Source organism: Mandrillus leucophaeus, unplaced genomic scaffold, assembly GCF_000951045.1.
Source record: "Mandrillus leucophaeus isolate KB7577 unplaced genomic scaffold, Mleu.le_1.0 Scaffold94, whole genome shotgun sequence".
NCBI classification, from domain to species: domain Eukaryota; kingdom Metazoa; phylum Chordata; class Mammalia; order Primates; family Cercopithecidae; genus Mandrillus; species Mandrillus leucophaeus.
In genome coordinates, this window is record NW_012110252.1 from 173,646 (window position 1) to 188,445 (window position 14,800).

Below are 14,800 nucleotides of genomic sequence, written 5' to 3' on the forward strand. Positions count from 1 at the left end.
AAAAAAAAAAAAAAAAGGTGGGGGGGAAGTCTGCACACCCACATCTGCTCTATAGCAACCCGCATGCCCCAAGCAGAGCCACAAAATCCTCTCTATATAAGGAGATCAGCGTTTCTCAGGATGGCCAGACCTTGAGCACGAAAGTAGGAAACTCAAGTAAGGAAGAATAAACCTGCACAAGAGCTGCATGAAGCACTGGCGCCAGGGCTGACACTGCAGCCAGGGCAGCCCATGTCCGACCAGCCACAGGCCCTGCACAAGCGGGGCACTCCTACATAAACTCTGATGGGACACTCCAGGAAGGTTTTTGCACACGTTGTTTAATGAATCTTCATCTTACTGAAGTTCATATTGTGTTGATCCCATTCTGCAGATGAGGTGAGTAAGGTTTCCAAGAGGACAGATGATTTACAGGACAGAGTCAAGAGTCAAGCCCGCATCTGTCTGATTTCGAAGATAGTGTGCTTCCAAACACACTGAACTCCTGATGGTCCCTTCCTGTTCCTGACCCATCCATCTGCCACCCAGCTGCACAGTACAGCTCCCCAGGTGCACAATAATGTGAGAGTTAAATAACAGTAGTAAAGACCCATATAAAATGTTTACAGCCATATTAAGTTTTCCTCATTGCAGAGTGACTGGGTGCTTCCTGCATCTGATGAGCATTTGGCTTTGAGATTTAACCAAGACTGCTCAAAGTACACAAACACAGCCCACAGCAGAGCGGACACTCTGTCGAAGGTAGGGAAATGACCAGTGTGATCCATTTTGTGTGCAAGCTATGACGATGCTAGAGACTTTGGTCCAGTGGGTCTCCCTGAGATGAAAATAAGACCCTAGTGCAAAACAGTAAGCACACTGATGCATGTTCATAGCTTTCACCTATTTCCCGAAGAGGAGCTAGGACCCCCAGAAGATGGGAAGCACCCTCTCAGGGATTCCTTTTAATGGCCAGTTCTTTAGGCGTTGTCCCAGGGCAGCTGTGGAAAAGGCTCGGTGTCGGCACCTGTTTGGCATTCAAAGCCAAACACAGGCTATTTTCCAAGCCTTCTGTGCTGGGCCTACCAGGACAGGAAATGCAGATTAACATCCTAAACAGACCCCTCTCCAAGTTAAGCTCAGCATTCTCCTGAATCCCTGTCCAATCTGCCTGCAATACTTCACCATGAGCTACAGTGCCTGCAAAGCTGTACCGTGTTCATTACCAGGCACACACTTCACAGCTGATTTCAAATTTCCACAGACAACAACTGTGAAAGCAGGCAGCTAACGGCCCTTAGCTGTTAGTCAAAGAGCATAGATTCTCAAGAAAGAGAAGTCAAGGATGAAGCCACGGCAAGTTTGACATTTGGAATCTAAATTTGACACTGCTGGAAAGGTCCAAAGGCCTCAAGCCCTTGTTCTCTGGAAGGCACTGTTTCACTAAAAAGGAGAAGGATGTCCCCGACAGATCGAGCAAATGTTTTCAGGACACTGTGGGGTTCCCAGCCACAAACCGCGTGTCAAAACAGAGACCTCGAAGGTGTGGGCATCGGGCAGAATTGACGTGAGGCCAAGGGAACAGGAAACAATAAGATAATAACCCCCACTGAAGCCTAGAAACCAAGAACAAACACACACACACCCCAGGTCCCTGGGATGTCACATCACGGGCCTCCTGCCAGGGAGTGCTGAGGGGGCACAGAGCTGCCCTCCCTTGCCATCTCTCTGAAGCCCCCCACCTTGAATTCTACGCAAAAGCTGTGCTCCCCTACAGCTAGTCTGGAAGGGGAAGAACTTTCTTTAAACTACAGCTGAAGAAGTCAAGACTTCAAGAAGCAGTTTGAATAGCAGGGAGTTGGATAGAGAGCAGGCACAAGATCGAAAGCTTCCTCCACGAAGAATCAGTCAGGTCTGCAGTCTCACTTTTATATCTAATAGGAAATCTAAGGAGCAGAGGACTTGGCCCCAGCAAAACATTATAATAAGAAAACCCATGATATATAATGTATGACTTCTTACCATAAGTATGCATTACTTTTCTATTTCCTTAAAAACCACTAAAAATATAAAAAATAAAAATTCTATGAAGTAGATATCATGGGTGTTATTGTCACCATGTTCTTTGAGTAACTCCTGTACCCAAGGTCACACAGTTAATTAGTGGAGAACTAGAACTCAGGCCTTGTAACGCTTAACTATTTCTTCAGTTCACCTCACCAGAGGCATCTATAATAGCTGCCTGGGTTCCAACTTTTTTGTTTGTTTGTTTGTTTGTTTGTTTGTTTGAGACGGAGTCTCACTCTGTCACCCAGGCTGGAGTGCAGTGGCTCAATCTCAGCTCACTGCAACTTCCACCTCCCTGGTTCAAGTGATTCTCCTGCCTCAGCCTCCTAAGTAGCTGGGATTACAGGTGTGTGTCACCACGTCCGGCTAATTTTTGTATTTTTAGTGGAGACGGGGTTTCATCATGTTGGTCAGGCTGATCTCAAACTCCTGACCTCATGATCCGCCCACCTCGGCCTCCCAAAGTGCTGGGATTACAGGCGTAAGCCACCGTGCCCGGCGGGTTCCAGCTTTTTATAGGCAGTTTCATAGCAGTAAAGGTGACTTTACAGGCCAAAGGAATGGTGACTCCCATCAGGTGTCAGCAAGGTGGGAGAAAGAGCCCGAATGACCGTCTTATTCAGTTGAGGCCTCCTGTATACTTTGCACACACAGATGACAGCCTCCCATGCCCTCCTCAAGTTTCTGGGAATGCAAAGGTGTTAAGAAATGGACCCCAGGCCAGGCTCAGTGGCTCATGCCTGTTATCCCAGCATTTTGGGAGACCAAGACGGGCAGATCATGAATTCAAGACCAGCCTGGCCAATATGGTGAAACCCCATCTCTACTAAAACTACAAAAATTAGCCAGGCATGGTAGCACACACTGTAGTAGCTGTAGTCCCAGCTACTCAGGAGGCTAAGGCAGAAGAATCACTTGAACCCAGGAGGTGGAGGTTGCAGTGAGCTGAGATTGAGCCACTGCACTCCAGCCTGGGCAACAGACGAGTCTCAAAAAAAGAAAAAGAAAGAAATGGACCCCAGCCACCTGAGTTCTCACAGAGCGGGGCGGGGGAGGGGAGCAGAGAAGTAAAGAGAATTCGCAATACGGCATGAGAGTACTGAGATAGTGGTGGGTGCAGGATGCCACAGCAGCATTTACCGATGTTTATTGGGTCCCACATTAGGCCAGACCCTGGGGATTCAGGGACAAATAGGAGGAGGTCCTTATCTTTGAGGATCTCTCTAACCAAGGGAAGTAAATTAACTCAGCCTAATGGGATCAGCCAGTAAGTGCTTTAGTGGACATTTGAATAGAACTCAGAGGATGGAGGAGAGGATTCTGAGCTGCAGGACACCTGGCACTCACTGCATAACCCCTAGCAAAGGCCCACAGTCAGCGCTGCCCAAAGGCACTGCCATCTCTTCCACCGCTGTGCTCCTCCACCCTTCCCTCTAATTGTTAGAATAACTGAGAAAGTTCAGGGGTTCGCTTCACTTCAAAGCGATTTTCCTCATTGTAGTTGTTCTTGCCGTTCTTGTGAAGCAATCCTTCAGCTCTCTGTTTGCCTTCTCCTTATCATTGTTTTCTCTGCCAGACCTGGTGGGGCCTTCAGAGAGAAATCCATTCGGGAATAGCCCTCCTCCCAGAAAAGTCCATCAAAGGCAGCTCCTGTGGGTAAAAGGCTCCACACGCAGAGGGCAGCTGTAGGAACCACACCAGCTGCTCTCCTGGGTCAATAGGTCAAGCCCAACAAAAACTCGAGCTCACATTTCTGACCCTGAGTGCCTCAATAAACTTCAGAGGGCATTTTGAGTATTAAGGTGATACTTGTAAAAATAACCAGAAGTGTGGCATTTCTACTACGGTGTAATGGCAAAGTAAAATTGGAAATGGCTGACGAACGGCTATCATTGACTCAAGCAAGTGAACTGAAAAACATGCCGGGAAAAGAAAACACTCCTGTGACAGAAAGAGTTGAAGGTATGGATTCAAAATTGATCCTCCGGCACAAGCAGGCAGTTCAAGTGTACAGGTTAGACATAAATCAAAAGGGATCTGGAGCCTCGGTCCTCTGGAAGGAAGAAGGAAGCCTGAGAGCATTTGCGGGTCTCTCCACAGAGCAATAACACAGAAGCTAACAGTGAACGTTTTCTTTTGAGATAGAGTCTCACTCTGTCACCCAGGCTTCAGTGCAGTGGCGCTATCTTGGCTCACTGCAACCTTCGCCTCCTGGGTTCAAGTGATTCTCTTGCCTCAGCCTCCCAAGTACCTAGGATTACAGGTGTGTGCCACCATATCCAGCTAATTTTTGTATTTTTAGTAGAGATGGGGATTCACCATGTTAGCCAGGCTGGTCTCGAACTCCTGACCTCAGGTGATCTTTCTCTCTGCCTTGGCCTCTCAAAGTGCTGGGATTACAGGCACGAGCCACCGCACCCAGCCAGTGAATATTTTCAACAGCTTATTTTCTTCTACTAAGCACAACACCTTGCTAAATAAAGGTGGATCCTAGGAAGCATTGCCTAAATGAATATTCTAGTGTGATTATTTTCACTAGAATTATACTTGCATTGCAAATGTGGGTGCATCTATTGATTTGGCCTGTAGGCCTTCACGTTATTTTTATAAAGGTAAATGAACTAAGGGGATGACTCCACGTGTCTCAAGGCCTCTACCAACTACTCTTCTTCCTTTCTTCCTTTCTTCCTCTGTCTCTCTCTCAGCAACAGGAAATTTGATCACTGAGCCTATAGCAAAGGCAGCCAATCAATAGCTCAGAGTGGAAAAAGCCCATCTGGGAAAACTCATATAACTGACCCAGCAGAAGGGAAGTAATCAGAGTACGCCTCATGTCGTGTCCCTACTGGCCAAAAATACACACATTTGGGAATACGTATAAGCAAAATAACCTGGTAGATTACTATAGAAGAATTAAGACAAGGATCAGGAAAGGGAAGAGTTTGATGGAAGTCAAGAACCTTTGATTACTCATCTCCTGCAAGGACAATCTGAGAGAAAACACAGTGACATCATTAACCATCAATCATTTATTTTTGATTCCAGGCCACTTCAATAAAGCAAATAATGCTAAAGCAAGCCATATGAATTTTTTGTTTCCTTGTGCATATAAAAGTTATGTTTACACTATAATGTAGTCTATTAAGTGTACCATAGCATTACATCTAAAAATGGTGCATACCTTAATTTAAAAATACTTCATTGCTAAAGAATTCTGACAATCATCTGACCCTTCAGCAAGTCACAATCTTTTTGCTGGTGGAAGGTCTTTCCTCAGTGTTTCTGGCTGCTAACTGATCAGGGTGGTGGTTGCTAAAGGTTGGGAGGCCTGTGGTGATTTCTTAAAATAAAACAACGGTAAAGTTTGCCACATTAATGGACTCTTTCTTTCATGAAAGATTTCCTTGTAGCATGCATTCCTGTTTGATAGCATTTTACTACCGTAGAACTTCTTTCAAAACTGGAGTCAATCCTCTCAAACCCTTCCACTGCCTTATCAACCAAATTTATATAACATTTTAAATCTTTTGTTGTCAGATCAACAATATTCACAGCATATTCAGCAGGAATAGATTCCATCTCAAGAAACCACTTTCCATACTCAACCATAAGAAAGCAACTCCTCATCTATTCAAGTTTTATCGTGAGATTGCAGGAACGCAGTCACATCTTCTGGCTCTACTTCTCGTTCTAATTCTTTTGCTATTTCCGCCTAACATGTGGCTACTTCCTCCACTAAAGTCTTGAGCCCCTCAAAGGCAACCATGAGAGTTGCAATCAATTTCTTCCAAACTCCTGTTCATGTTGATATTTTGACCTCCTCCCATGAATCATAAGTGTGTTTAGTAGCATCTAGAATGTCGAATCCTTTCCAGAAAGAATTTTACTTAGCCCAGATCCATCAGAAAAATCACTATCTATGGCAGTTCTAGCCTTATAAAATGTGTTTCTTAAATAATCAGACTTGAACATCAGAATTACTCCTTGAACCCTGGGGTGCCGAATGGATGTTGTGTTAGCAGGAATGAAAACAACATTAACCTCCTTGTACATCTCCGTTAGAGCTCTCGGGTGACCAGGTGTATTGTCAATGAATATTTTGAAAGGAATATTTTTTTCTGAGGAGTCAGTCTCAACAGTGGGCTTAAAATATTTAGTAAATCCTGCTGTAAACAGGTGTGTTGTCATCTAAGCTTTGTTGTTCCATGAATAGAGTATAAGCAGAGTAGATTTAGCATAATTCTTTAAAAACCTCAGGATTTTGAAATTATAAATAAACATTGGCTTAAATTTAAAGTCACCAGCTGTATTAGCCCCTAACAAGAGAGTCAACCTGTCCTTTGAAGCTTTGAAGCCAGGCATCAACTGCTTTCTAGCTAAGAAAGTCCTATATTTCATCTTCTCCCAATACAAACAAGGCTGTTTCATCTACTTTGAAATTCTGTTGTTTAACGTAGCCACCTTCATCATTTGTCTTAGTTAGGTCTTCTAGATGGTTTGCTGCAGCTTCTCCATCAACATTGCTGTTTCACTTTCCACTTTCATGTCATAGAAATGGTTTCTTTCCATAAACTTCATGGACAAACCTCTGCTATCTTCAAACTTTTTTTTCTGTAACTTCCTCACCTCTCTCAGTTTTAATAAAATTGGAGAGAGTTAGGGGCTTCCTCTGGATTAAGCTTTGGCTTAAGGGAATGTTGTGGCCGGTTTGACCTTCTATGCAGACCACCCAAACTTTCTTCACATCAGCAATGGGACCGTTTCACTTTCATATCATTCATGTGTTCACTGGAGTAGCACTGTTAATTTCCTTTAAGAACTTCTCCTTTGCATTCACAACTTGGCTAATTGTTTAGTGCAAAAGCCTAACTTTCAGCCTATTTCGGCTTTCTACATGCCTTCCTCCCTAATATTAATTATTTATAACTTTTGATTTAAAGTGAGTGTCAAGTGACTCTGCCTTTCTTTCACTCGAATACCTAAAGGATGCTGTAGAATAATTAATTGGTCTAATTTCAATATTGTTGTTTTTCAGGAAATAGGAAGGTCCAAGGAGAGGGAGAGAGATGGAGGAATGGCTGGTTGGTGGAGTAGTCAGAACACATACATTTACGAATTAAGTTCATCATCTTATGTGGGCACAGTTCAAGACAATTCCAATGGTAACATCAAAGATCACTGATCACAGATCATCATAACAGATATAATAATAATGAAACAGTTTGAAATACGGTGAAGATTACCAAACTGCGACACAAAGATTGCAGTGAGCACATGTTGCTGAGAAAATCGCACCAACAGACTTGTTCGATCAGGGTTGCACAGGCCTTCAATTTGTAAAAAACGCAATTGCTTCAAAGGGCAATAAAGCAAAGTGCCATAAAACGAAGTATGCCTGTAATTCACCTCTCTTTCTCCTCTTTCCTGGCCCCATCCTCCCCAAAAATATCACGACTGACTTTTTAAATCCTCTCAGCAAACTATCCCAGCATCAACCTCACCTCTTTTTTTATACCTTCAGGGATGTAGCCAAAGCTAAGGAATATGTCCTGTTCCGTGGAGAGCGGACGATCAATAGGTGTTTCCCAGATAATGGAGTGACTGGAGTGAGGGTGAGCTCCCCGTTCTCCAGCAGCTGTCAGAACTGACTACCAAAGTGCTGAACTGAAGACAGCCCAAGATAGTACAAAGAGTAATTTGGACAGTGGAGTGACCATTGTTCTCAGAAAGAGGACAAAGCGGGGGAAAATGGAACACATTGAAAAAACATTTAGAAACACAGACAATTCAACTCTTTTTTGGGGGAAGCATGGGGAGAGACAGGAGGTATTTTACTAGGTCCTCTGATGTGGAGGAGCAGAGCTGTCCATATGTGTATGTGTGCATTTTTCTAGAGCGAGTGAATAGCTGTCATCAGACTCTCAAAATTCTCCCAGAACCTTCCTTCCCTCTCTATCCCAAAGAACCATTAAGAGACTGCCCAGGAAACTGGGTCAAATGTAAAACATCACACAGTGGAAGAATTCCAAAGTTGGATACCCAGGAAGTCTGCCCTCTGCCTTTAAACACAAGCATGTGGGGATCTTTGGCTCTGTGGCTTCATTTAGCTCATGTATTGGCTCCCATTGAATGTCTCATAGGCAAGTACTCTTTCTTGGTCAGTCCTCTGTAGGTACAGTTTGAAAAATGCACTCCGATTTTCAAAGACCCCAGCCAAGGATCTGCCTCAACTAAAACGCTCTCTTCCCACCCCACATAAACACCTCAATCCCCTGAAGAAGGAGGCTTAAGAGTTTCCAAGTTTGTGACTGGTTATTACTACAATGGACAATTCACTGAGAACTGAAAAGTTTAAACTTTCAAAATTTGAATAACTTTGGTTGTGGCTATTCAAATAAGGAAATGTTAACGTTTTTTTCTCACCATTTATTCACTGACTCATTGAGCAAGAGTTTATTGATCCAGGCCCTGGGGATGTTCCATGAATGACACCATTCCTCCCCTCAGGAAGCTAATTGTCCCAGACTCTGTCTACCTTCAGTTACTCAGAGTGACAATTTTCAAGCTTACTACAGGATCTAAACTAAGAATCCACCAGATGACTGTCTATGGCAGTGGCCCTGCTCTTTGAAAGTGACTTTAAAACTTACTGGCCAATTCTATCACAAGGATTCTGATGAGGACCACCTGGGGCTGCCAGGCGATTTAAGTGAGAAGAGATAGGTGAAAGGTCTTTGTAAGCTCCAAAGCACTTTATAAATGTAGTGTATTGTGACAATGACCTCCTTCTACCCAGTTCTTACAACTTATGGATTTTTCTTTTTCTTTTTTTTTTTTTTTTTTTTTAATTTTTTTTTTTTTTTTTTTTTTTTTTTTTTTTTTGGTGGTGGTATATGGAAGAAAAGAAAGTATCAGTAAGGCCATGAAGATAGACTGAAATTTTAAGGGCATTGCAAAACCTGTACTACTCCTTTTGCCACTGCCACCACCGGCAAGAAAAGGAAGTATTTTCATATGGGGAGCAGGATACAGAATCAGAGGACAATTTAAAGCAGATAGCCCAGGAATATAGATATGGGTGCGCAGAGGTGCTGAAAGCCTGGAACATGAACAAACACTCCCCTACATTTTAAAAGAAGAAGAAAATACATTTTGCAAACAGACCTCAAAACCAACATTAACCTTGGGCAAGAATTGAGAACTGATTATAATAACAGCTGCTAATATATATGAAGGCTTGTCATGTGCCAGATACCATGCCAAGCATTTTTCATGTATTAATTCACTTCCATTTGGTAAGAACTCAATGATAAGAAATTAGTTAATACACGTATAATTAGAACAGTGCCTGGCACGTAGTAAGTACTCAACACTCTAGCAGGATTATCAGCTCCATTTTATAAGTGTGGAAACCGAAGACAAAGAGACGAGTCTGTGTGTTTATATTTACACAATGAATTTCAGTGATAGACTCAAGCTGCCTGATCTTAAAGTCTGGAGGAAAAACATCTTCAAGGACCTTTCTGTATTTAAATTTTTATCATTCTTTGAATGACTAATTCAATTCAACACACAGTACCTACTTTAAGTAAAAGAGTCCAAGTTCCAGGAGAACTTGGAGTTTTTAAGTACCTGCTTTGAGTAAAAGATTCCAAGTTCTAGGAGAAAAGGGAACTGGGTTATGTCACTGCTGTATCTCCAGTCAATTAATTGCAGGCATTTGGAAGAATAAGAATTAAGTCACGATACCGCAGAAGCTCACGAGCCAGTGGAAAGATACCTGCTTAAAAACCTAATATCTGTCTGGCTGATATACGGACTCCAACAGAAGAATGTGCTGGGGAATGAGAAACTGCAGATCAGGGAGAAACCTCTTGAGCTGGGTGTCCTTCGCTGTGAGTCAATGTTAGAAAGCTTTGAAGCATAACCAGGCAGGAAGGGGACTGATGCCCTCTTGGCATAATAAGGCCAGTGCTATTAGTCTGTTATAAATAGGGTTAAGGTTATGTTAATAGAAAGAATATTAATTTCTCCTGATTACCAGATGGGGGTCTTTAGAAGGAAATTAGTCCCAGGGGTCATAAACTGTCTTTGAGTTTTTATACTTTGGGAGAAAGCCAACCCAGCCTGGAGTTAAAGCCCCACTGTGTGTTCCACCCCACCCCAAAAAAATCCTCTAGGCCAGATCTCACCCCTTAATGGTACCAGGGAGTGAGGCGCCCGGAACAGGAATACAGCGCCCTACCCGATCTGCCACTACCACTTCCATCACATGCCACACTTGACCAAAGAGAGCTTTGGAAAAATCACATAAAACCCTTCAAAAACAACTCCTTAAACCCTCCATTAATGTCCTAAGGGAGTGACCAGCTAGAGTGATTGTGTTGAGGCAGCAACATAACAGTCATTCAGAACTACCTTTTCCCAAAGCTGTTTATAGATTGCAATGGCCACATGACAGTTCTCACCTTTGAAACATATGTGGAAGGTTTTAGGCAGGGCTGCAAAGAAAGTTCCTAAAAGGGAGGAGAAGGCATTATCAGCTGTCATGCACCTTTTTGCCTTTCAGTCTTCCACTATCCTCCTTCATGAAATCCAGAGATGGTGGCTGGAGGCATGGCAGCCCTTTCACAGCCGCAAGGAAAATGTCCAGAGACTCACAGAGCTCTCATGTTAAAATCCCCGAGTTACCAAATCAGTATCACAAACTGAATACCTAAAGATTTCTTCTCATATGATAAAAAAGAATTCCTATTGTATTTAAGCCATTGTTATTTGGGTTTTCATTCCTAAAACTGGACTCAAAACTCAAAGCAGTCATAGATTACTATAGAGCAATGAGGTGCAGTACAAAGAGCTAGGAGGTCAGACTCATGCTGGAGTCCTAGTTCTTTAGGAACTGTGTGACCTGAATCAATGACCCTCCTCTGTAAAGGGGAGTGTCTTGCTGTGGGTGCTCCCAAAAGCCAAGTCTGAACAAGGACTTGGGTGGCAGCAGGTGATTTATTTGAAAGGTGATCTTAGGAAGCCAGAGAAAGGTAGTGGACAAGGAAGGAGGGAAGATCAATAAAGAGTATGCTATTGAGCTGGGTCTCACTGTGGGCAATTCTGATTCAAACCCCTGAGGACCTTCAAAGAAAATTCCGTAGAACCTTCCTACTGAAAATGTGGGCCATGGGCCAGCCTCCGCATTAGCTGGCAGCATGTTAGAAAAGCAGAGTCTAGTCCCCACCCCAGACTTTCCGTACAATAATTTGCACCAGGAGATCCTGTGCACATTCAAGTTTGAGATGTCCTGGTATAGAATGCACCTCAATGCTGGGCATTGGAAAGACAGAAGGCTCTTGTCACTCATTAGTAGAGGAGACATTTGCTCTCTTGCATTTCCTGGCTGAACAGACTTCCACAGCTTAGGAGAAAACCCTAAAGAAGGAAAGTTGGGAGACTCAGCAGGCACTTGAGGTGGGAACCCTTCATGAGGGGAAAACTGATCACCCAGGCTGAGGGGATGAGGTGTGGAGCACCAGCAGCATCCACAACTGCGGGTAGTTATAATACCTAGTTCATACGGACATTGGACACATGAAATGAGCTACTGTATATAACAGGAGAGTTGCCCAGTACTCTATTGCTGTTATAATCATAGCTACAACAACCAACCTCATTTGAAAAGACATCTTATGACTTACATGATAAAAGCCAACCTAGTTCCTGTATCTCCACCTCCCTGAGATAAGAAGCACAGTCCTTGACCTCAAGGAACTTCCAACCTTGATAGGGAGATAAGGCTTGGGGACATGAAGCAATGCAAGACTGGCGTCACACATTATGTAACAACACACTCACATCAGTATTAGCAAGAGTCCTTTTGTGTGCCTATTATATACTAGGCACTCTTCTAAGAGGGGTGTGTGTGTGTGTGTGTGTGTTTGTGTGTGTGTGTGTGTTTTAATTCATTTGATCCTTACAAGAACCCAATAAAGTCGGTTCTATTATTAGCACCATTTCACTGATGAGGAAACTGAGGGACCAACAGGTGAAGTGACCTGCCCAGAGGCTATACATTTAATCTCCACACACCACTAAAACTAGTATAGCTCCACATTGCCTGTCACCTCTCCTGCAGTGAGCCTCTCACTGTGATTTTAGACATGTTCTCTTTTTCCATGCTTAACTCTCTTTCAAGGTAAGCAAGTTGCCTAATGCTGTCGTCATCGTATAGATAGTGTGGGAACTGGAATTCAGTGAGATTACATTTCAGAGCACAGCAATAGCCAGGGCTCCATTAAAGGCTTCAGAGGAACCAAAATCAACTGAGCTCCTATTCACTCGGAGGTCAGGGAGGTGGGGTGGACAGTGCCTAGACCTGGAATCAGGAATGCTGAGTCCTAAGCCAAGTGTGGCCACTAACTCAAGCCATTTAGCCATTTGAGTCTCATTATTCTCATCTACAACCCAAAGGGGGTAGGATTAGCTCATACCCTAGTGTTCCCTTTAAGCTCTAAATTCCAATGGCGGAATGACTTGCTTAAGCCCTCTACTCATCTCTCAGTCCTCCTGGGAAAATACATATAATGCAAAACCTGAAAGTAAGGAGAGTTTTTCCAGTCTTATTTGCTATAATATTCTTTCGCCAAAGATTTAAATATTGATCATCTAAGAAGCTGCAAAGTCAAAAACCCACATAATGATATCTATAAATATTCTATGGATGTCACCTCCCATCTAATGTCAAGGTGTACTGTACTTTCAAGACTGTTTTCTAATTTTGCAAAGCATTTGCACTTGGACTAACCTGGCCTTCCACTTTGTACTCTATATGTCTAATTCATTTGCTCTCTGTGACCTGATGTAGCCCTCAGCACCCTTGCTCCTTCCACAATTGTACCTTATAACTTCATCATTAATGCCACAACGTGAACTCACCCCAGCAACTTCTTACCATGTGTGCCAGGTTACTTTCTTGCTGCAGTGATGCAGTCTTCCTACCAGTGTGCAGTTTTTTAAATGGATCAAAGATCGGAGCCTATCTTCTGAAAAGTCACCCTCCAGGCTCCAATATTCCGGAAATCCATTGTTTGAAAATACCGGTTGGACAACTTCAACACAAACAGAAAAATGCCATTCTGTAGGCTTCAGGAAAAACATTTATGAAGGTGCCCTATCCAGTCAGTTCTCTCTTTGTCCACCCACAATCCTCCTCCACCCTCAAGAGAAGGTCCTGTGAATTGAGGGGAGGCTCAGGCCCTAAGAAAAAGCCCAGAAAGGGGTGATGTGAATGGCACATTGTTCTATTCTGCCAGTTGCTCTGACTCAAGGACCACAGGTTAATTTCATAATCTTCCCCTTCCACTCCTCTTTCTATTTTTCTTTTAAAGCAAACAAGGCATCAGCAGGACTCCCAAAGCAATTTAAAAGTCATAAGCATCTGTCACTGTGAAGGATACAGCATCCACTATTTGCAAAGAACTGTAGAGACACAAATAGCACAAACTCAGTTCCTGTCCCTCCAAGTGCCTAAGATAAAGACAGCACAGCCTCTGACCTCAAGGGACTTACAACCTTGATAGAGAGATAAGACGTGGGGACATGAGGCAATACAAGACCAGTGCCACACATTATGTAATAACACACTCACATGAGTATTAGCAAGTGTCCGTGGCTGGAATTTCCCCTGTTCTCTTCCCCTCTTCAGTGCCTTCAAAGTCTTCTCTTGAGCCAATGTTGTTATTTGTGCCTAGTTGAAAGACTGCTCCCTCCTGCACCTGGGCAGCAGAGACAAAGACCCTAACTTCTCTGAGCAGCCTGAAAAGCGACAAAGGGGAATCGGCACAGTTGGAGTTGAGAAATTGGCAGAGAGGTGATAACGTTTAAAGTCACAGACATTGCTCTCAGCATTTATTGATTGTAATTCAAGAGAGGAAAAAGGAATAAAATTATCCCCATACTGGAAGTCCTTTGGAATATGCGCCAAACAGTGTCTAGGGAAAAACTGGCATGTTCTTGAAACACATGTTACTCCTCTCCCCTCCCACACCCACAGCAGACATCACTAATCAATGACAGCACTCTTCCCTGCTGGGCACTGCGTGTCCTTAACACTGTTCTCAGCACAGCACTCCAGGCAGCCACAGCAATTGAACAGAGTTGCCACAGGAGATGAAGTCTCTTCTATCCCAGCTAGTGAAAGGGAGTGAAGACACCTGGTGCTGCCTTCTGGGTCCCCTCACCTTCTCACAAACACAACATGTTCATCCACACCTCCTGGCCATTACAGGTCAAGACACTGTACTTGAATGTTCTCCCTTCTGCTTTTCCAAAGCAGAGTCATCCTTTCAGGTCTGGTTCAAATTTCATTTTTCCAAGAAGCCTCTAGGGTGCCCCAACCCAATGTTCCCTCACCCAATCTCTCTTTCCTTCCATTTCCCAGGGCTGCCTTCTGATACCACACAAGGGAGCTCTATCCTGTGCCCTCTGGTTTTGTTTCCTTATTACTCTTTCTTCCTTTACTAGACTTTAAACCTCTAATGTCTTCCAAATGTTTAAAAAACTTTGTTCAAAAAAAAAAAAAACTAACACAGGACATCGGATACAGTAGAATATCTGGTAAATAGGGGTTTTGTTTGTTTTAAATTTCAGTAATGGAATTGTTAACTTTGGGGGTGACTTTTAGTTTTGCTTTCTAGAAGTAGAGGCTGCCGTTTGCTTTGGAGCCCCTCCCTTCTTTATTTGGGGAAGTTCATAGGCCTTTCAG